The sequence below is a fragment of the Ambystoma mexicanum genome, chromosome 1q (assembly GCF_040938575.1).
Source record: "Ambystoma mexicanum isolate Mex_15411 chromosome 1q, UKY_AmexF1_1, whole genome shotgun sequence".
Classification (NCBI taxonomy): domain Eukaryota; kingdom Metazoa; phylum Chordata; class Amphibia; order Caudata; family Ambystomatidae; genus Ambystoma; species Ambystoma mexicanum.
The window spans coordinates 14,825,724-14,848,791 of record NC_090922.1 but is presented as its reverse complement, the minus strand read 5'-3'; the positions used below and the strand labels follow the sequence as shown (position 1 = coordinate 14,848,791).

Sequence of the window (23,068 nt, the reverse complement as noted above, 5' to 3'; positions counted from 1 at the left end):
AAGGGACGCAGGATGGGAGAGGAAATACTGTACCGTTTTATGATGGGGGTTGACTTAAGAATCCTGTTGTGGAATACAAGGGGATTGAATGGGTACGACAAGAGAAACAGAGCCTTTGGGTATGCTAGGCGCAAGAAGGTTTCTATTTGGATGCTGCAGGAAATGCACCAGGATAAAAACAGACAAGGTGCCATGATTAAATATGGGAGGGTTTGAGTTGGCCTAACATACTCCACTTATTCCAGAGGAGTACTTGTATGGATGTCAACTTTCGGCTACAGAAGGCTGTAGAGGGCAGGGTGGTACCTTTTAAGGGCTGGATTGAAGGGAAGCCAAGTTGCATTATAAAAGCGCATGCTCCCAACCACAATGTGGCAGCATTTTTTCACAAAAAGCTGGAGATCTTGGCGGTTCACAGAGACGTGCCTTTGAGTGGAGAATTTAATTGCATGCTGGATCCTAGACTGTACAGGTCGGACGTGGTGAGGGTGCGGGGAGGGGTGGTATAATTAACGTCAATAGGGATGCAGAGAAGAGTTATTACGACACAATCTTAAGGGGCTGTGGAGGGAACACAATCCTACCACTCAAGGATTCTCTCTACTCGCCTCCAGACAACATTTTGACAAGACTATGTTTAGGGGTGAGGAGGAACACACATTTTGGAACACGCAATATTTGGGTAGGACTTTATCCATTCACTCCCCCTGGTCACTACGCTTCTGTGGTCAGATGTTAGACAGGAGAAACCTATGTGGAGGCTAAGGGTGGAAGCCCTTCTAGCCCCTGTATGGAAAGCATCCGGGAAGCATTGCATAGGTATTGTGTGACAAATTATCAGTGTCACAGACTACAGACTAGTCTGGGAGGCTTTCAAAATAGTGGTGAGGGGAGAAGAGCATGGCTACTTCACCAGGGATTAGAGCGGTGTTGATGAAGACACTGGAAGGCGTAGAGGCAAAGATCACAGCAGCGGAATTAGGGCTTGCGGAAGGGAATCACAATGAACCCTAACTGGTAGCTGAGAGACAAGGGGGTGTGGGATGGGCAAGCATAGCTTGGCAGTGTACTCTGAGAAGTTGCATGAAAAAGCATGGCTTGCAAAACCTACTAGCCTGCTAGCATTGTCGAGTAGTTTTTATGCAGGGTGAGTACCATTTGCATGATACTCTACCTTGCTGGTGAGTATGGGGATGTTAGAAACGTATGTTTCAATATGAAGTGTGCTTATGGCGACACGCACCATTTTATAAAAAGCACTTGTAAATATGTTGCCCTGAAAGTCTAGTGGGATTTTTTCAAAGAATTTGCAAGGCCTGACAAGGTGATCAACCTCGAAAGCATTTGCATGATTAAAGAAATGCGAGAAACCTAGGACAAACATAGTAGAGCTATTAGATGACTGCATCGTGTAATGGGCAGCAAGATCTGAAACTATATCTTTGCAGACTTCTATGAGAAGCTGTACAGTGGGGAACTGCAGGTGAATCTGGAGGACAAAGTGTACACTCTTCAGCATATTGACTTGCCGACCATTTCTGAAATCCAAGCTGAGGAACTGAATACCCCTGTGACCGAGCAGGAGATTTAGGTAATAATAAAATCGCAACTTGCTGCACAAAAGACCGCTGGGAACAATGGACTCTCTGCAGAGATTCATAAGACGTACAAACTGGATGTGATAGAGAAATTGTTTTGAACGCTGAGCATGTGTTATGAAAAGGTCAATCTTCCCAAGTCTATGCGATAAGCAGGGAATGTGCCAATTTTGAAGAGGGGAAAGTCAGTCTCTCTGAATCATAGAGGCCTCTGTCAATGTTGAACATAGAATCAAAAATCCTTAGTTCTTTATTGGCCAAGTGTCTACAGAAAGTCCTACCCCGTCTGATGGAGCGAGATCAGACTGGTTTTGTGCCAAAAAGGACTACCTCCCATAATCTATGGAGAGTGCAACATGCCATCTCTCTGACAAACTGTAGCGAGGAGGAGATTGCTGCAGCGTCCATAGAGGAGATCAAAGAGTTACATTCAGTGGGATGGGGCTGAATGTTTGAAGTGTTGCAGGAAATTTGGGATAGGGGAGGGGTTCCTTAAATGGGTCAGTCTCCTGTGCACAAACTCGGTGTCTAGGGTCAAAACGGGATGTGATATTTCATGAGTGGGTTGTTGGGTCAGGTACAAGGCAAGGTTGCCCAACGTCACTGGTATTATTTGTGCTGGCCTTGGAACCTCTGGTTGCATACCTCAGTCCGAAGTTTAGCACTGCAGCTTTACAAGTGGGTAGCGACCACCACGTGGTGTCAATGGATGCAAAGGATATCAGTCTTTATATTAATAAACCTTAGTGTGAATATGCCCTGCATTCTTGAAGTGTTGACACATTTTGCCAATTGTCGGTTATCCGAATCAATTGGACAAAATTTCCAGGGCGTAGAGATTGTGAGAAATGGCCAATGGAGAAAGTGCCATTATGCTGGGCAAATATTTTCTTTGAATATTTGGGGATAGATTTATAGCATGAGCCGCAAAATACATTTAAGAATAATACTGGGAGAGCAATGGATAGGATCACACCATTGCTAGCGCTTTGGAGGAAATTGCCCCTTCTTTGATGGACAGAGTTGCGCTAATTAAAATGGCTCTTCTGCCACAAATGTTGTATTAACATCTACATGTGGCGCTCAATTAAACTGTAGCAACACAAAGTGACTAAGGGGGAACCTCAGAGATATGATATGGACAAACTCTAGGAGAAAGTGGCACTAAAAACACTACACGCCCCATGGTAAATTGAGGGGGCAGGGGAGGAGGGGAGCCCAACTCCTGGATTTCAAACTGTCTTTTCTTGCAGTGCAATTGCAAATTGTGGCACAATCGATAGCTGACCAGACATGGGCCTGGTTCTGTCTTTGGTTAGGCCATTTAATATTATAAGACTACTGCTCAGCAATGCATGCAGTTAGATTTGGGCTTGGCAATATGGAAGAGTGCTGAAAGAACTGGGCATCAAAAAGCCTGATTCGCCTAATATTCCATTAACGCTTTACGAGTAAGGAACGGATAGGAGCATGAGCCCAAACTGAAAAGATGGCAGGGTAACAGAATAGCGGGGGGGGGGTATGTTTTTGAAAATAGGACCTTGCTACTCTTTAGCGACCGAAGAGATAATTAGGATTTGCCAATGCCAGTTCTTGACGTATGCAGGGATGACGAATATTGCTAGGAAGGGGTGTCCACCATTGCCTTCTTAACCGGAGGCCGATGAACTGTTGTCCACGCTTTATAATGTAATAGATGAATCTGGAACAATATTGCACTTGTTTGGGGTAATTATCGTACTATCACGTAAAGGGGATCTACTGATCAGAGACACATGGGAATCTGATTTAAACATCTCAAAGGATGAGGATACCTGGAAAAGGAGTACCATTATACCCAAAACAAGTCTCCGGAATGCGAGATTCAAACTGGCACAGTATAATTTTCTGCACAGAGTGTATTTGACCCCTGCACAGATGGCTAAAGTATTTCCTAAACAGTCCTTTACTTGCTGCAAGTGAGAGTTGGAGAACGCTGGGCTGGTGCAGGTCTTCTGTGACTGCCCGGTGGTGCCACTGTTTTGGAAAGCCATATATAGGCAGTTGAATGAGCTGAACATAACAAACTGTTCATATCAACCCCAAGTATGCCTTTTGGTGATGTATCCTAGACAAGGCCGGTAAGTATTGATACACACATTGACATTTCTGGAGTTGGCATGTGTTGGCAACACACAGGATTGCTATGGCATGGAAAGTCAAAATGGGCCCCAAGATCGAGAAGTGGCTGCGAGACTTCAAGAGTTGGTTGTTGGCTGAGACAGTTTGGAAGAGTGCTAGGTCAAAAGAGGGCAATGTCAATGAAGATATGACACTGGCTTGGAACTGGCTGATTCAGTTGCTGTTTCACCTCTCAGATGATAAACCACCTTGAGGGGTGGGCTGTCAAACAGGATTGTTCCCTGGAAATCTGTTTTTGGAACACACTGGAGGGGTTCTGTATTGCCCGAGCTGCACTCCAATATGTGGCTATGGAAGGGTGCTAATGATGTGGCAGTAGACGCTGGGGTGGTAGGACAGAACAGACGAGAGAGCAAGAACGGAGTGGATTGGGAGGAATAAGAAGATTTTGTTTTTGAAATGTGCTGATCCTATGAGTATATGGAAGGACTGATTATCTGCTGCTGCCCGTTGCTATGGTGAAATTCTGAAAATTAAGACATTTAAAAAGAAATGTCCCTTACCCTACATACATTACAGGTGGACCTGTTCCACAGACCTCACTTGGATCCACTGTGCCTGCTTCCCAGATACCACCCATGATTCCATGGTCCTGAGAAGAACAAGTTACTCTTACCTAGTAACGTTCTTTTGATGGGATGGTCTGACGACATATTCCATATCTATGACAGTAATCACCACAGCTGTGCTGCTTCGGAAAATCTTTCGGCGTCAGCGTCGATGAGGTTGATAGGCCGCCCTCGAGGACCTCCTCCGACGGCTGACGTCACTGGTTGTTATAAGTAGGACGCACGACGCCCGTAGCCTCAGTTGTAGTTTTTTCCCAGAACGTGACACAACAGTCTTCTGCCAGTCTGACCACACAAAGCCTAGTGGAAACTTAAGTTGCAATCGCATAAGAAATTCTGTAGCGGGGAAGGCAGCGAGGGAGCGATATGGAATACGTCGTCGGACCATCCCATCGAAAGAACGTTACCCGGTAAGAGAGTAACTTCGAGGGGATTGGGTCCTCCGACGTATTCCATATCTATGATAGACTCCCAAAGCAGTACCAATGCAAGGAGGTGGGAAAAGAATTTAGAAAACAGAAATTTAGCATGCCCAATCAAATTGCAGAGTAAAGGACCACCTTGCCAAAGGCCAGATCTTGCCCCCGGATGGACTCGAGGGAGTAGTGACGTACAAAAGTATCTACCGAAGCCAGGTGGATGCATCACAGATGTTATGAATAGGCACACCCCTCTGTAGGGCAGTAGAGGCAGCTATACCCCTGGTAGAATGGGCCAGTAAGGTGACCGGTGGGTCCTTACCCGCCAAGCGGTAACACTCAGAGATAGCCAAAATAATCAAGCGAGACAAAGTCTGTTTCATCACAGTTTGTCCCAAACGCTTTCCAGCGTAACCAATGAAGAGTTGATCGCCCACTTTGACCCGAGATATGCGTTAAATATAAAAGCTTAACGCTCTCCTAGGATCAAGCCTATGGAGCCTCTCCTCTTCCTTACAAAGATGTGGAGGAGGATAAAATGCCGGAAGAACAACCTTCTGGCCTAAATGAAATGCCAACACCACCTTCGGAAGAAAAGAAGGACGAACTCTAAGGACAGGATAGCACAGCGGCAGCGTGCGCGTCTTGGAAGCAAGACGACACAAAGCAACAACAGGTTCGATCCCCGGGTCCGCGCTTAGAAACCTACGAGTGTTTAAGCGCGTTATAAATACGTAACTAAGACAAAGAAAAACACACAATTACACAACTAATAACAATTCCTGTAACAGCGCCTCGATGCCTGCGGGCTGTGTGAGCGCTTTATAAATGTAAAATAAATAAATAAAACCCTGTCCTTATGAAACACAGTGAAGGGTGGCATAACTTAAAGTACCTGTAACTCACTCACTCTGCGAGCGGAAGTGACCGCAACCAAAAACACAGTTTTAAGAGTTAACAGTCTCAAAGGGCATGAATGCAAAGGCTCAAACGGAGCACCCATCAGAAACTTGAGAACAAGGTTCAAATCCAACCGGGCACCTGGAAAGGGGACGGAGGGAACACATTAGTGAGCCCTTTCAGAAACTGAGAAATTAAAGGAATTTTAAAATAAGAACACTCTTCAGACGAGCGCTTAAATATGGACAGCGCCGCCAGGTAACCTTTAACGGTACCCATTTGCAGGCCCCTGCGGGCCAAAGAAAGCAAAGAAGACAAACTACAGCAATGTCACATGAAAAAGGATCCACATTCTTAACCGTGCACCAGTCGCAGAATTTACGCCAACGGTACAGGGACTTTTTTGCTGGCGGTCTGGCCAAGAGCAACACCTCCATCACGTCTTCAGGGAGGTCCGAATCCTTATACCGCAACCTTTCAAAAACCAAGCGTGAAGGTTGAGGGATCTGACCTCTGGATGGAGAACCGGACCCCCCTCCCGTGAGAGCAGATCGTCTCGGTAGGTAAAACGACGTGGAGGGCAGATGGACAAGTCGAGAAGGTCCGAGTACCACGTCCTCCGGGCCCACGCCGGAGCAATGAGGATCATCCGGGAACCGAACCTCCGTAACCTCCGCAGCACTTGCGGAATGATGGGGACTGGCGGAAACGAGTACAGCAGTGGGAATGACCACTCCACCACAAACGCGTCTCCTAAGGCTCCTTTCGGAAGAAATTCCCGCGAGCAGAACCTCTCACACTTCCGGTTGACACTGGAGGCGAAGAGATCCACTTGAGGGGTCCCCCAAAGGGCGAAGATCTCCAGGAGAATCTCCTGAGCCAACTCCCACTTGTGAGAGATCGCGCTCTGCCTGCTCAGAGCGTCCGCCGTCTCCTTTTCATCTCCGTCCAGATGAACTGCCAAGATCGAAACTTCCTGCTGGATTGCCCAGAACCAGAGCTGCATCACCTCCCTGCACAGATCCCCCCCCCCCTCCCCTTTTGTTGAGGTAGTGCATGGCCAACGTGTTGTCCGTCAGGATCAGGACATTCTTCCCTCGCACAGTTGGCAGAAAAGCCTTCAGGGCTATCCTGACGGCCCTCAGCTCCAACAGATTGATATGGAGTCTGGACTCCGGCGGAGACCAACGACCGCTGACTGTCAACTCGTTGGCATGAGCTCCCCATCCCGTGAGGGATGCGTCTGTCACGATCATCACCTCCGGCCAGGTTAGCCAAAATGGAGCCCCCTTCATCAGATTGTCTTCGATGGCCCACCACAGAAGGACCTGGGCGACCGAGGACAGAGGACTGAGACCACTGGAGCTTGAGTGCCCATTGCAAAGATCTCATCCGCAACCTGGCCTCCGGCACCAGAAGAATGCAGCATGCTATGAGGCCGACCAATCTCATGAACTCGAACGCTGGGAGACTCTGGGCAAGCTGAAACTTGTGCACCATCTGCTGAATGTGATGAGCCCTCACCTGGGGAGGAAAACACTGCCCCGGGGACGTGTCGAGCACTGCTCGGATGTACTGGAGCCTCTGAGTTGGTGTAAAATGGGACTTCAAGTTGAGGGAGAAGCCCAGCTTGTGGAGGGAGTGGCAGGTGACTGACAGATGATCCAGGACTTGCTCAGGAGAGCGCGCCCTGATCAACCAATCGTCCAGGTAGGGGTAGACGTGAATCCCCCCCCCCCCCCCCCCCCTTTCCTGAGGTGCGCTGCCACCACTACAATGAGCTTGGTGAAAACCCTCAGGGCAGAAGTCAATCCGAACGGCAGGACCCAAAACTGAAAGTGTGAGTCGCCAACCGCGAACCTCAGGTACTTCTTGTGCTTTGGATGTATCGGCACATGAAAATAAGCATCCTTGAGATCGAGAGACACCGACCAATCCTGAAGTTGAAGGGCCTGGATAACTTGAGAGAGAGCAACCATCTTGAACTTGTCCTTCCTGAGGAGTTTGTTCAAACCGCGCAAGTCCATGATGGGTCTCAATCCCCTGTCTTTCTTGGAAATCAAAAAATAAGGGGAATACCATCCCTTGTTCCTCTCCGCTACAGGCACCAGTTCTATGGCGCCTTTCTCCAGCAGGGATTGAATTTCCTGCGCAAGGAGCGGATCCAGACTCTTCAAAGAGATTCCCCGGTGAATTGTCTTGAGACCTCTGCCGTAAAAGAAGACAGTTGCCATGGGTTATGACCTCCAGAACCCACACATCTGAAGTAACGGGGCGCCACTCTGCAAGATGCTGCACCAGCCTTCCCCCAATCGGCGAACCATGGGACATGGCCTCATGACTGAGCTGAAGCAGCTGCGGCGTTGCCGGAGGGCAAAGAGGCAACAGCCCGAGCGGCCTTGGCACCTCAAGTACCTTGTTTTCCACCTCTGGCACTCCTATGGTGGCCCCTTTCACTGGCAGCTCCTCTCCCTTTACCAAAGGATGAGTAATAACGAAAGGAACCTCCCCTCCATTGCTGTCCCCAAGGACGAAAAGGCAGAGGTTGTCGAACTGCAGCGCCCAACGACCTCGCTGCAGCTTTTGAGGTCTGCAACCTCTGAAGGCTCTCGTCAGCCTTGCTGCCAAAAAGATGTCCCCCGTCAAAAGGCATGTTGAGGAGCCGGGCCTGCACATCAGGAGCAAACCCCGACTTCCGCAACCACGCAAAACATGCGTATCACAGTGCTCGCCGCCATGGACAGGCTGACGCAATCTGCCATGTCCAAACCCGACTGAACTGCCTCACACATGGCATCCTTGCCATCCTGAACCATGGCAAGGAAACCATCCCGTTCGTCCCCTTTGGGAATATGTTCAGCCGCTAAGGAAACAGTTCCACAGAGTGTGCGTGAAACGTGATAAGGCACATCCGGAGTTGGCCGCCTGAAGCGCCATACCCCCTGAAGAAAACACTTTCTTCGCCCAGCCGTCAAAACGCTTGTCGTCCCTAACAGGAGGGATGGTAGGATACGACGCCTGTTTTGCCGGGGCCGTAGCCGCCTGCACCACCAAACTCTCCGGAGTGGGGTGCTTGGACAAGTAGCAGGGGTCGCTACTGGCTGGGAGGTATTTTCGCGGCAAAGACTTGCCCACTGCCGGGAGACTCTCCAGAGCAGTCGAAGCCGCCGCCGTCACCCTCCTCTGTAGAGCCATATGAAACGGCAGTACTGGGTCAGTTGGTGGACCCAGGTCGAGGATATCCATAAGGTCATCCTGAAGAAACTCCCCCGGGGGAGCAGACCATCCCAAGTAGTCGGTGACCCTCGATATAAGGCGCCGGTACGAGGAGTCGGCATGAGTGCCAGACTCAGGCCTACAAAACTCCACCTCCGGAGAGGTGTCCAGCCCACTAGCATCGTGCAGGGACTGCCTCAGGTCCTCAAATTGGCTATGGCCCGAGAGAATCTCGTCTGGCACCGTATTAGGAACCATGCCATCATCAGAGCCCTCATCCACCTCTGAAATAAACTCAAGATGGCGGTAAGAAGGCACAGAATGTGAACCAAAGCCATGCTTGACCTTGGCCAGAGCCTTTCTAGGGGGTTCCACCGAGCCTCTGGGTACCCCCGTCGACACAGCCTCAAAAGGCGTCTAGGGCATCGAATGAATCGGCTTCGACGCCAAACGCGGCACAGACAGCATCGATGGCGCCGACACAGGCCTCGAGGCTGGAGTCCGGAGCGTGTCCTTCGACAGCCTGTGCGCCGACGACTTCTTCGGAGGCGGGGCCTCGAAAGAGTCAGTCGACGACTTTCGCGTCAACATCTTCCTCGAAGACATCACAGGTTCACACGGTCTCGAGAGCGTCAAGGACCGGGACCTGGACCGGGCATGACTAGAACGATTCCCCTTGTCCGAGTGGGACCATTCTCGCGAATTGTACGACCACCCGAGCCCGAAGGCGTGCGAGCAAGTGTCTCGCGACTGAGCCCACTCGGAGACGCGGACAGACCGGTGCCCTGCGATTCGAGAATCACTAACATTTTCTTCCCGAAGCCCATTCCTCCGGCATCGCCTGCTTGGTAGGGTAAGCGACCCGCCGACGGGCGGAGTCCTCGGAAGAGGACGGGGAAGGCGACAGATGACGGCGCTTCCGGGAGTGCGTCGAAGAGGCAGAGGAGTGGCGGGACAGACTCCGGGAAAAAGACCCACTGGACTTCCAACGACGACGCAGAGTCTCGCCTCTCAAATAGTCCGTCGAAAGCCCCGCAAACCTCGACTTCCATGGCTTAGACACCTTAACTACCGCTAACTTCTTGCGCTCCCGCAAGGCTTTAGACGTGAGCGACTGGCAGTCGACACAGTCATCCGTGTCATGGGCCTCCCCGAGGCACCAGAGGCAGGTGTCGTGCGAGTCCGTAACCGACATCTTGGACCCACAGCCCTGCACTTCTCGGTGTGGAAGACGAGGTAGACATCTTCACAAAGAAAGACTTCACAAAACGAAACAGGTTCGAAGAACCGAGAAAGAACTCCAAAGAGTCCAGGCGCGCCGAGATCTCCGAAGTGAACACGTTTGCGGAGAAAACAGAACTGAGGCTACGGGCGTCGTGCGTCCTACTTATAACATCCAGTAACGTTGGCCGTCGGAGGAGGTCCTCGAGGGCGGCGTATCAACGTCATCGACGCAGGACACAGACGCCGAAAGATATTCCGAAGCAGCACAGCTGTGGTGATTACTGTCAGATATGGAATACGTCGGAGGACCCAATCCCCTCCAAACAGACACTCTGCTAGCATATATCAAGACACAAAAACTTCTTTTTTCCCATAGACATAATGGGGAAAAAAACTTTGCTCACGCCTACAGTCCAAACCGCTGGACGGATTTACACCAAATTTGCGGCAGGAGTGGCGGCTTGGTCCTGAAAGCGGGTGTTTTTTTTTATTTGGTGTAAATCCGTTGAGTAGTTTTTTTAAAAATGACAAAAATGTAAGTGAAAACAATTAGTGATATCTGTGTCCGCTTCGCGGACACACTTCCCTGTTCGCTCCGCGGACAGGACAGGGATTGGGCAAGCGGCTTGCGTGATGTCCGCTCCGGATATGTTACGTGCTTTCCCATTGGCTGCGGTGAAGCGTGCAGTGTATTTAGTGCCGTGTGTTGGTGTGTAAGAGTGTTTGGGGAGGGTGGGGGGAGTATGAGATAGGTTCAATGTTTTGTTTTTTTATGTGCTAGACGTTTGTTGTGTTTGATTTGTCTGAGGAGAACACGGCTGTTCTGACATTTTGTAAACTAAATGGTGGGGTGTTTAGAGGACGGCGTATGTGTCATTTTTGTTCGCAAGGAAGGTAAAAATGAGCCATCAACACTCAAGGTGTACTTAATTGTTCATAAATACACAAACTGGGGGTGTCCTCAAGACGCTGTCCGTATTGTAATCTGTCTAGTTGAATGTGTTCTAAGAACACTCGCGGTTTCCCGAAATGGTTGCAATTACACAAAATGGGGGTGTTCTGAGAACGTTGTTTGTATTGTTCGTTGTCAGGGTGAAAGTGTTTTAAGACCACTCCTTTTGTCCGCTAATATTACAATTTCCTATGGGCGTCAACCGACTTTTTGTCCACTAAAGAAACGATAAATCCGGCTGGTGTGCGCCGACATTATGTGATAATCCCATGACTGGCGCTATTGACCTGGCTGACTTGATTTTGCGACACTAAATCATATCTCCCGCCCCTAAGCCTGCATTCATATTCCCCGCCTCTCTCCGTGACGTTACAGGGTGCATCAACAAACGCGCCCAGTCCTAAGTGACTTTACACAGAACCCGGAAGACAACACATATTATGTCACAACACAACACGCCACAATTCGGAATATGAAACACTGATTTAAAAGCAAACAGCAAGATTGTAAATTTTGTAAAGTACATTTGACATCAAATGTTTAGAGAATATTCAGCGATTTGCTATTGCCTCTGCTGTCGATCAGCAAAACTTTATTTTGAGCCACGCGTTGTTCCTTTGCAGTAGATGGGCTATTGGTTTATGATAAAAGCAGTAAATGGTCGCTCTGATAATCGGAAGGTTGCTCCAACAACAAGCCATTAGACCACCCTATTGGTTGGTATGTTGTTTGTAGCCGCTAGTACTGCGTAAGGGCATATTGGTCCTTGGCGATTGTCCCATAAAATGGTGAGGGTCATGAAGTTGCATATTTGGACCTGCACCTGGCCGTTGAAGACCCCATCCGCTGGAGTCTGTAAATCGTGACATAGGCAAAATGGGGCGACATACCCGTTTTAAAAAACATAAATTAGTCTCACCAGCCGATCTACATTAAAAAGCATAATTTTATTTATTAGGGCGTGAAACTATTTGCTATCGAAGTTAGTGCAACGGAGTATGTTAATAATAAAATAATAATATGTTTCCATTCATATAGCGCTAAGAACCGTGAGGTATCCAAGCGGTGCTTATTATTACCCACGGTGTGTGGTGCTCATTTATCGACCACGGAAGGATGAAAGGCTGAGTTTGGCCTTGCCGGGATTCGAACTTGCGTTAGCAAGCTGTGCACGGATGTCAAAGCGAGCGTTGTACTCGCTGTGCCACTTGACAGGCTACAGTGAAGTGGCACAGCAAGTAGAGCGCTTGACCGCCTATAGACCGGTTAAATTATTTCCATTAACCCACCCTGTGTCGTCTGCCTTTTTCAGAGCCCTCTAAACGACAGGGGATCAATTCGGCGGTGAGAGTGCGCGGTAGAAAACATTATGCCACTTTCAACGAACAAGTTCAACTTGAGCGGTCTTTAATGCTACGCTATTGTAATTATATTTGGTATTTGGTATAAAATAATCTAAAGGATTACTTACAGTACAATTGCAATTTCCATTGTCTACGAGTAGTGCAGTCCCAAAATACGACTCCGCGTGTGCGAACGATCTTTCGCATTGTGATATAATATATGAAAGTGGTTTCGTTTCAGAAATTTCACCCTTATCTTCTCTTATGTTTTAGCAACACTCCTTCAGGAGAAGTCTTTCGTCACAATCTCTGTCAAGGTCAAAACACAATACAACCTTATAGTCCGCTTCATGAGCCTCTCCGGGGCCCGAGAAAAAAATGGAAGCAGCTGACCTTCACTGTGAACCAGCATAAATTCTTACTTTGCAACATTCTGTGTAAAGCCATCTGTGAGAAGTTGGTTTTTGCACGCCATGTTTGTATATTGTTTGCGTGATATTAAAAAAAGTTTGTTTAAGGGACGTTATGGTTCTAAGTACAGCCAAAAGACGCCTGAAAATCGCAAGTTATGGTAAGCTATGAAAAATAACGCGCGCCACCACTGTGCACTGCTAAGACTAACACCCTGGACATCAAAGATGACATCGCAAATGTCATTGATGAAATCACTGATGACATCACGTGTATGTACTTTTCATGGAATTTGTACTAGGGATTTTTATTATAATGTTGCGAAAAAAGTGTCAAGGATATTGCAATAAATATCATACCGTTATTATTGCTTTGAACGATGCATTGATATAAATAGCATTGTATTATGGGATTCTATCTAGTATACTGAGCTACTAATGGAGAAACATAGCATTGTGTGCAGAGTACAAGATGAAAGTATAATATTTGTAATGTTAATATGTTGAATAATGAAATGATAATTGTCCTGAAATGTTCAAAAATTCACAAAATGGGGGTGTTCTGAGGACGTTATTCGTATTGTGCGATTGATTAGCTATATGCAATGAGCGAATGGCACAGAGAGTAAAGTGGACGCCGTCCGCGGACACCGCGGCTGTTCGCGGACAGGGCGTGCTACATCCGGGTTTTTCCAGGAAATCCAACATGGAAAGAAGACTGTACGGATCAGCCAATCGGATGTTGAGGGTGTGGATTTGTGTTGAAAGAGACTGTGTGTGGTGAAGATGGCAGAAGTAGAGAAAGTCAGGGTGTTGGTGCTTGGAGATATGTTTGTGCATGGTTTACAACAGTACGCTCAATGCAGACATGTTGCAAAGAACTTTGATGTGAAAGGAGTGGAGGTGGTGTGGAGCACTGTGCCTGATTGCAATGTACAGGGAATTGTACAAGTTTGTGAGGATATGGCCACGATGAACAGTCTGCATGTGGTAGTTTTGCACTATGGTGCTTTCCATTTAGGCAACGTCAGTGCCCCTACTTTGTTGGCTGATTTGGAATGCTTGGTTCAAGCCGTAATGAAGATCCTTCCAAATGCGAAAGTAATTTTTTCTGGATTACTACCTAGGGCAATAGTTCAGTTTTTTGTCCTCAGCAAAACATTGCTAGGTGTGTCATCAACCGAGGCATGTGTGCCTTCATGCTTAGAGCTGGTATGTTCTTCTGTAATAATGAGAATATTGATGCCAGTAATGCTGTTAATTTTAAAGAAGATGGCATCTCTTTATCTTTTACTGGAAATGCCTTTCTATTTTGGAATGTAAGGGTTGCTTTCGAGAAGGTTATGTGAAGATTTTACGAGTAAAGTAAGAAAAAAAAACAAGAAAAAAAATACAAAATAACAGGTGTCTGTCAAGCATCTGTAAAAAAAAAACCAAACAAAAAGGCTCTTTTCAGAGCCAACTTCAAAGGGGAAATGGGGCACACTATTTAAATTTACATTCACCATGCTCAGATTTTCGATATGTCCGCGGACATGGGGGTAGTCCGCGACATGAAAATCACTACGAGGGGGTTAGTATGTTCTATGTTACATGTATATGAAGTCAGGGATATTATGGTTAAGTTGTGCTACTTAAAACCTATGGAATTCAGTGAAAAAAAACTTAGTTAAAGGGATGTTATGGTTCAAAGTAAAACCGAAAAACCCCTGAAATTCGGCATTTATGGTAAGATAAGCAACCATAACTCGCGCCAACTCGCACTGCTAACACTAACACCCAGGACATCAAAGATGACATCACAAATGTCATTGATGACATCACATGTCTGGCTACCCCTTTTTTCCCTTTACTGACATATCTAGGCCACATGGTTTTGCTCAGTAACAGTCAAGGGGCCTCATTACGACCCTGGCGCTAAGGGATTACTGGTACCGGTAATCCCTTAGCGCCTGATTACAAGGTCCCTTTGCGGGTTCCCACCTTAACGGCTGGTTTTACCAGCCGTAAAGGATTGGACGCGCAAAGGGACCTTGGTGCTAATTACGGTACCTTCACAGTACGCAAAACTCTAATAAGAAAGCAGTTATCTTTTTACTATTCAACATGGCAAGATTATGAATATTGCACCTTCATCATGTATGCTGCACACACTGCCTATGTTTCTGCATGAGCAGCTTACTATACTGGATAGAACTTCATAATAGAATGCTATTTATATCAATGCATTGCTTAATGCACTAATTAGCTCATGATATTTATCCCATTGATCTTTGACAGTTTTTGGTCAGCATTATAAGAATCCCTTGTACAGATTTTTCATGGAAAGTACATACACATGTGATGTCATCAGTGATGTCATCAATGACATTTGTGATGTCATCTTTGATGTCCTGGGTGTTAGTGTTAGCAGTGCACGGTGGCGCGAGTTATGGTTGCTTATCTTACCATAACTGCCGAATTTCAGGGGTTTTTCGGTTTTACTTTGAACCATAACGTCCCTTTAACTAAGTGTGTGTGTGTGTATATATATATATATATATATATATAAATATGCACACGCAAGGGTTACATACAGCCTCAAGTCACAGCACGCGGGCGCCCGCGAGGGTAACATACTGCCCATTTGTGCTGTATTTGATCAATTTATGTGTTTTAGTATAAATATTTTTGATACATATGATATATATTAATGACAGTTTGATGCCCCCCTACGCCCCCCTCCTTCTTTACCCCTTTCGGTGTTTAGCGCTTTTTAGCGTTTCCCGGTACATTTCTGTGGAGTTGATGCGATCTGAGTAGGATAGAACATACCATAGAGGCACCGGCAAGGGTTACATACAGCCCCTAGGTCAAATTACCAACTACTTGTGATTTTGCAATATGCACTTTATATTATGCACTGTATTGATAGCACTCAGCACTTTGTCAATTAATAGTCCTTTAATGTTTACATAGCACACAGCACTTTATTACCTATGAAACATTTGCATATTTCAATTTTGATGTCTGCAACATGTATTTTGTAAACTTTTGTGACACCACATTTCAGTTCATGCTGAGACACTGTCGGCCCACTAGGGCTGAATTAAACAAACCTAGTATAATAGAAGACGATGCACAATCGTTTCTCTTAATTTCGTCGGCATTGGCAAACACTAGGATGAAAATACATCATTTTATACCAGTAATTTCAGGCAAATTGTCCATCCCCAACCCACATGGGATAATTGGTTTGATTTGACAAAAGCGTTTCGAATTACTATAGTGCCTATAAAACACTGTCTCGCATGAATGCACTGAAATGGGTGGTCATGCAAGTTCCAACATGGCTGCATTCTTGTCTACCACTTGTTACTTTACTTAAGTGCAAAACATTGAAAAAGGACTTATACAATTTTCTCTAACACACTACAGTCCTCTCTCTATGTCACATACCAGACGAAGCCCGAGTAGGGTGAAACGCGTCGTTCCTTTTCTTGCATTCAAGACCGTTGCTGCCTCCTTTGTCCATGTATTTCAAATAATAAAGGACACTTTGACTGCACGGTACACAAGCCTGTGTGTGGATTTGTTGGAAATATCCAGTCTTTCGCTTTTATCACAGACGGAGTGCCGATGGAACTCGGATTGGTTTCCAGTCCTTTTTTACTAATATATATATACACAAATATATACCGACATGTTGACCATTCTGTCACGATACATTTGGTACACTTCTAGTTCTGAAACCAACATATATCCCCAATTCTCTTTGCAGGTGACTGGTTATCCCTGGCTCCGTGGCTAATGACACCTGTACGTAACCCTGGATAGCACAGGAGGCGGCATACAATAAGGCACATTTATGGGACACGCGTTGCTGAAGGGAAAGTTACAGAGTCTCTGTTAATCAAACAGGAGGTTCCTAAATGTAAAAGGCAAACAGGGTGGGCAACATTTTCGTTGTTAGAATTGTCCCCCTATAACCGGATGTCGATATGGCACCCCCAGAAATGGCTGACGATACATGCTAGGTAGAACTTTCTGCCACACAGTGACTGTGATGAAGGCAGGGGATGGATGTTTTGTTCAGCAAGAATTGATTGCGAATTTCTTTTAGGGGCATTTAATTTCACACAGCTCACAATTGTTAATAGTCACATAGAAAATCAGTCACGCCTACACAAATATCTGTTCAAGTGTATATGTGAATTAATTTGCATTCCAAAAAACACTTACCCTCCAATCTCCTTCGTCCCCTTCATCCCCAACACCCTTGCCCTCCCACACCCCCAAAACACTTGCCTTCCCACCTCTGTCCGCCCCTACATGCGTGGCCACTCACCCATCTTGTGCCGGTCATGAGTGTCATTTACTCCAGTGCAATTTGTGTGACCTTTTTGGCATAGCAGGCTGCTCAGCCTACATGCCACATATTGTGCCCTACAGGACCCGCTAAGCATTGAGCCTTCAGATGGTCGAGAGATGCCTAGGATACCCTGGTTCAACTATTTGATAGTATGCGACAATGGCTGTACCATACCCACCTCAATCATTTGTAGCAGCAATTGTGTCCCTTTTCACGCAGCAGTTGTGTTAATAAACAGCCCCTACCAGCCTTGACAGCTCAGGACAGGTCTAGTTAAAACCTTTTTTCTTTTAAATGAGGGCAGTCTCCAAAACCTCTTTCTCATTATGCAAATACAAAGCTGCGTGGGTTTGCTATTCAGGAGCGGGCTGCAGGTCATCTAGGACTTCAAAACTAAAACAATATGGTTTACACCCTTCACAGGACCGATTTTCTTGCATTTATTAACATGGGAGAGCAAGACTGTAAGCAAAAACCTAACAAAGGTAAACATGCAAATGGCAAGCAAGAATGACACGTGCCAAATACTAGTTGCTAGCACATCTAATGCCTTTAAACAAAAAGCCACAAACTCACCCAATTCTTGAGCACATTGAAGTAGTAGTTCGTAGGTTGTCAGTGTTTAGTAAGCCTTTGAGGACTCGTGCACCATTATGTTTTCTGTGTAAAGGTTCACAGGAAAATCTGGTAACATTTCCTTAACATCTCGGCTTGTGATGCTCACCAATGAGGTGTCTCATTAGGCAATCATCTTCAAAATATTGTGTTAGAAGCTAGAACAGAGAAATTATTAGATGAATTCTCAAATGCAGGATTATTATATACATATATTTTTTTCCCTTCCTTTTATTGTTATATGGTTATAAATAACCTGTAACAAAACACAATCAAGTAATAAGAAGAATGTTAAAACAAATATGACATGTCGGTACATTACACATGATGTAAGAAACATTGGTCCAATTGCCATAATACAATACATTAAAACCTACAAAGCCCTATTTAAAAAGTATTACAAATAAAATCGATTATTTTTACAACCAATCATAAAAAAGAGCGACAGAAATAGTACATTGTGCTAGAGTACATCATGCCATTATCATGGGATCTTATAGCAGGGAAGAACAAGTTACTTTCTTACCTGGTAACTTTCTTTCGATGGGATGTTCCTCCGACGTATTACACATCTATGACAGTAATCACCACAGCTGTGCTGCTTCAGAAAAGTTTGCCGTCTGCATTCTGCATCGATGCCGTCGATATGCTGTACCTCGAGGGCCTCCGTCGAGCCAACGTCACCGGATGTTATAAGTAGGACGCACGACGCCTCCAGCCTCAGTTGTAGTTTTTTCCCAGAACGTGTGGCACCAGTCTTCTGCCAGTATGACTAGAGAGCCTTTCGGAAATTTAAGCTGCAATCGCATAAGAAATTCTGTAGAGTGGCAGGCTGGGAGGGTGCGATGTGCAATACGTCGGAGGAACATCCCATCGAAAGAATGTTGCCAGGTAAGAAAGTAACTTGTTCTTCGAGGGGATTGTGTCCTCCGACGTATTCCACATCTATGACAGACTCCCAAAGCAGTACCAACGTATGGAGGAGGGAAAAGAATTTAGAATTTTAGAATGCCGTATCAAATTGCAGAATAGAGCACCGCATTACCAAAGGCCAAATCTTGCCCATGGATAGAATCCAGGGAGTAGTGTTTTACAAAAGTATGAACAGAGGCCCATGTGGCTACTTCAGAAATATTACGAATGGGAACACCCCTCTGCAGAGCAGTGGAGGCTTCCACACCCCTAGTAGAATGGGCCTGTAAGCCTACCGCAGGGTCCTTACCCGCCAGACGGTAGCATTCAGAGATGGTCAAGATGATCCATCGGGACAAGGTCTGCTTAGAAACAGCTTGACCTAACCGCCTTCCAGCGTAACCCACAAATAGCTGATCGTCCACTCTGACCCGGGACATCCGTGAAAGATAGAAGCTCAAAGCTCTCCTAGGATCCAACCTATGGAGCCTCTCTTCTTATCAGGATGTGGAGGAGGATAGAATGCCGGAAGAATTACCTTCTGGCTCAAATGAAAATCTGACACAACTTTCGGAAGAAAAGAAGGACGAACCCTAAGGACAACCCTGTCCTTATGAAACACTGTGAAAGGTGGCTTGGCGGAAAGTGCCTGCAACTCACTCACTCTGCGAGCAGAAGTAACCGCAACCAAAAATACAGTTTTCAAGGTCAACAGTCTCAAAGGACAAGAATGTAAGGGCTCAAATGGAGCATCCATTAGGAATTTCAGAACTAGGTTCAAATCCCATCCCGGTACCTGGAAAGGAGATGGTGGGAACACATTTGTCAGCCCTTTTAGAAACTGAGAAATCGAAAGGAATCTTAAAATAAGAACACTCCTCAGACGAGCGTTTAAATATGAACAGCGCCGCCAGGTAACCTTTAATGGTACCCACTTGCAGGCCCTGGTGGGCCAAAGAAAGCAAAAAAGACAGAACCACAGGAATTGAACCACATTCTGTACCCTGCACCAGTCGCAGAACTTTCTCCAACAGCAACGGTACAGGGATTTTGTTGCTGGCCTTCTGGCCGAGAGCAACACCTCCATCACATCTTCAGGGAGGTCCCAATCCTTGTACCTCAACCTTTCAGAAACCAAGCCTGAAGGTTGAGAGACTTGACCTCTGGATGGAGAATCCGACCCACCCCCCGTGAGAGCAGATCGTCTCGGTAGGGAAGATGGCGTGGAGGGCAGATGGACATGTCGAGAAGATCCGGGTACCACGCTCTCCTGGCCCATGCCGGAGTAATGAGGATCATTCGGGAACCGAACCTCCACAGCACTTGCGGAATGACGGGGACTGGAGGAAACGCGCACAGCAGTGGGAAGGACCACTCCACTACGAACGCGTCCCCTAAGGCTCCTCTTGGAGGAAATTTCCACGAGCAGAATCGCACTTCCGGTTGACACTGGTGGCAAAGAGATCCACTTGTGGGGTCCCCCAAAGGGCGAAGATCTCCAAGAGAACCTCCTGAGCTAGCTCCCACTCGTGAGAGACCGTGCTATGCCTGCTCAGAGCGTCTGCCGCCTCGTTTTCGTCTCCGGCCAGATGAACTGCCAAGATCGAAATTTGCTGTTGGATGGCCCAGAACCAGAGCTGAATCGCCTCTCTGCACAGTGAGAGAGACCCTCCCCCGCCCTTTTTGTTGAGGTACTGTATGGCCACTGTATTGTACGTCAGAATCAGGACATTTTTCCCCCCGCACAGACGGCAGAAAAGCCTTCAGGGCTAGCCTGACTGCCCACAGCTCCAACAGATTGATATGGAGTCTGGACTCCGACGGAGACAAACGACTGCCGACAGTCAACTCGTTGGCATGAGCTCCCCATCCCGTGAGGGACGCATCCGTCACGATCGTTACCTTTGGCCAGGGTAGCCAAAATGGAGCCCCCCCCCCTTCATCAGATTGCCTTCGACGGCCCACCACAGAGGATCCTGGGCGACCGAGAGAGGCACCTGAACGGGATCCGACATCCTGCCGGAGGACTGCGACCGCTGTATCTTGAGAGCCCATTGCAGAGATCTCATCCGCAACCTGGCCTCTGGCACCAGTAGAATGCAGGATGCCATGAGGCCGAGCAACCTCAAGAACTCGAACGCTGGGAGACTCTGGGCACATTGAAACTTGTCCACCATTTGCAGAATATGATGAGCCCTCACCTGGAGAGGAGAACACTGCCCCAGGGATGTGTCGAGCACTGCTCCGATGTACTGGAGCCGCTGAGTAGGTGTCAAGTTGGACTTCTTTAAGTTGAGGGAGAAGCCCAGCCTGTGAAGGGAGTGGCAGGTGACTGACAGATGATCCAGGACTTGCTTGGGAGAGCACGCCCTGATCAACCAATTGTCCAGGTAGGGGTAGACGTGAATCCCCCTTTCCTGAGATATGCTGCCACCACCACCATGAGCTTGGTGAAGACCCTCGGGCGGAGGTCAATCCGAACGGCAGGACCCGAAACTGAAAATGCGAGTCACCAACCACGAACGTCAGCTACTTCCTGTGCTTGGGACGAATCGGCACATGAAAGTAAGCATCCTTGAGGTCTAGAGACACCAACCAGTCCTGAAGTTGCAGTGCCTGGTGGACTTGAGAGAGAGTAACCATCTTGAACTTGTCCTTCCTGAGGAGCTTGTTCAAACCACGCAAGTCCATGATGGGTCTCAATCCCCCGTCTTTTTTCAGGATCGAAAAATGTGGGGAATACCATCCCTTGTTCCTCTCCGCTACAGGCACCAGTTCTATGGCGCCTTTCTCCAGCAGGGATTTGATTTCCTGCGCAAGGAGCGGATGGGAACACTTCAAAGAGAGCTTCCCCGGTGGATTGTCGTGAGGCCTCTGCCGGAAATGAAGACAGTAGCCGTGGGCTATGATCTCCAGAACCTACACATCTGAAGTAATGGCATGCCATTCTACAAGATGCTGCGCCAGCCTTCCCCCAACCGGCGAACCATGGGACATGGCCTCATGAGTGAGCTGAAGCGGCTGTGGCAGTGCCCGAGGGCAAAGAGGCAACTGCCCGAGCGGCTTTGGCATCTCGAGTACCTTGTTTTCCACCTCTCGTACTCTTACGTGCCCCTTTGACTGGCAGCACCCCTCGATCTACCAAAGGAAGAGTAGTATCGAAAGGAACCTCCCCTCCATTGCTGTCCCCTAGGACGAAAAGGCGGAGGTTGACGTACTGCAGCGCTCAACGACTTTGCTGCAGCTTTGCAGGTCTGCAACCTCTCTAGGCTCTCGTCAGCCTTGCTGCCAAAAAGATGGTCACCATCAAAGAGCATGTTGAGAAGTCGGGACTGTACATCAGGAGCAAACCCGACTTCCGCAACCACGCAAACCTTTGCATCATGGTGCTCGCCGCTATGGACCAGCTGACACAGTCTGCCACGTCCAGACCCGACTGAACAGATTCACACATGGCATCCTTGCCATCCTGAACGAGGGCAAGAAAACGTTCCCGTTCCACCCCTTCGGGAATATGTTCAGCCGCCAAAGAAACACAATTCCACAGAGTGAGTGAATCTTGCCAAGGCACAAACTGAGTTGGCTGCCTTTAAAGCCATACCCCCAGATGAAAATACTTTCTTCGCCCAACCATCAAAGTGTTTGTCGTCCCTATCCGGAGGGATGGTAGGGTATGCAGCCTGCTTTGCTGGGACCGTAGCTGCCTGCACCACCAAACTCTCTGGAGTGGCGTGCAAAGACAAGTAGCCGGGGTTGCCACTGGCTGGAATGTATTTTTTCGGGAGCTACTTATTCACTGCTGGGAGACTCTTCGGAGCAGTCCAAGCCGCCGTCACCGTTCTTTGTATGGCCATATGAAATGGCAGTAGGAGGACCTTGGTCCAATATATCAGTCAGGTCATCCTGCAGAAAATCCACAGGTGGAGCAGACCATCCCAATTACACACTCGACATGAGACCCCTGTACTTCGACTCGGCATGTGTACCAGACTCAGGCCTGCCAAATTCAACCTCCGGGGACGTGTCCAGACCACTGGCATCGTGCAAGGATTGACGCAGGTCTTCCATCTGGCTATGACCCGATAACAGGTCATCCGGAACCTCAGGAGGAGCAAACCCCTCCACATCTGACCCTTCATCCACTTCCGAGATGTAATCCAAAGGCTGGAATATATCCCTGGATGAGGGTACAGAAAAAAAAAGGCTCAAACACAGGCCTCACTGATTCACTCAGTGCCTTCCTCTGGGTTTCCACCAGTCTCCGGGCACCTCTGATAAAGCCTCCTCAAAAAGGCGTTGAGGGTGTCTACTTCGAGCGAGGGGCCGATGGCTTCAACAATGGCTTTGAGGCTGGAGCCCCGAGCGTATCCTTCGACGG

General features: G+C 47.6%; 1 protein-coding gene across 3 annotated transcripts in view; it reads right to left on the bottom strand.

The window, feature by feature from the left end:
* VANGL2 (VANGL planar cell polarity protein 2) overlaps nt 1-23,068 on the bottom strand; it is a 903,169-nt gene that overhangs the window by 743,047 nt on the left and 137,054 nt on the right. For all 3 annotated transcript variants that reach the window (XM_069635423.1, XM_069635422.1, XM_069635424.1), the window contains one exon: nt 17,740-17,936. The gene's annotated coding sequence lies outside the window, so the exon portion shown is untranslated. The remainder of the gene's footprint in view (nt 1-17,739; nt 17,937-23,068) is intronic.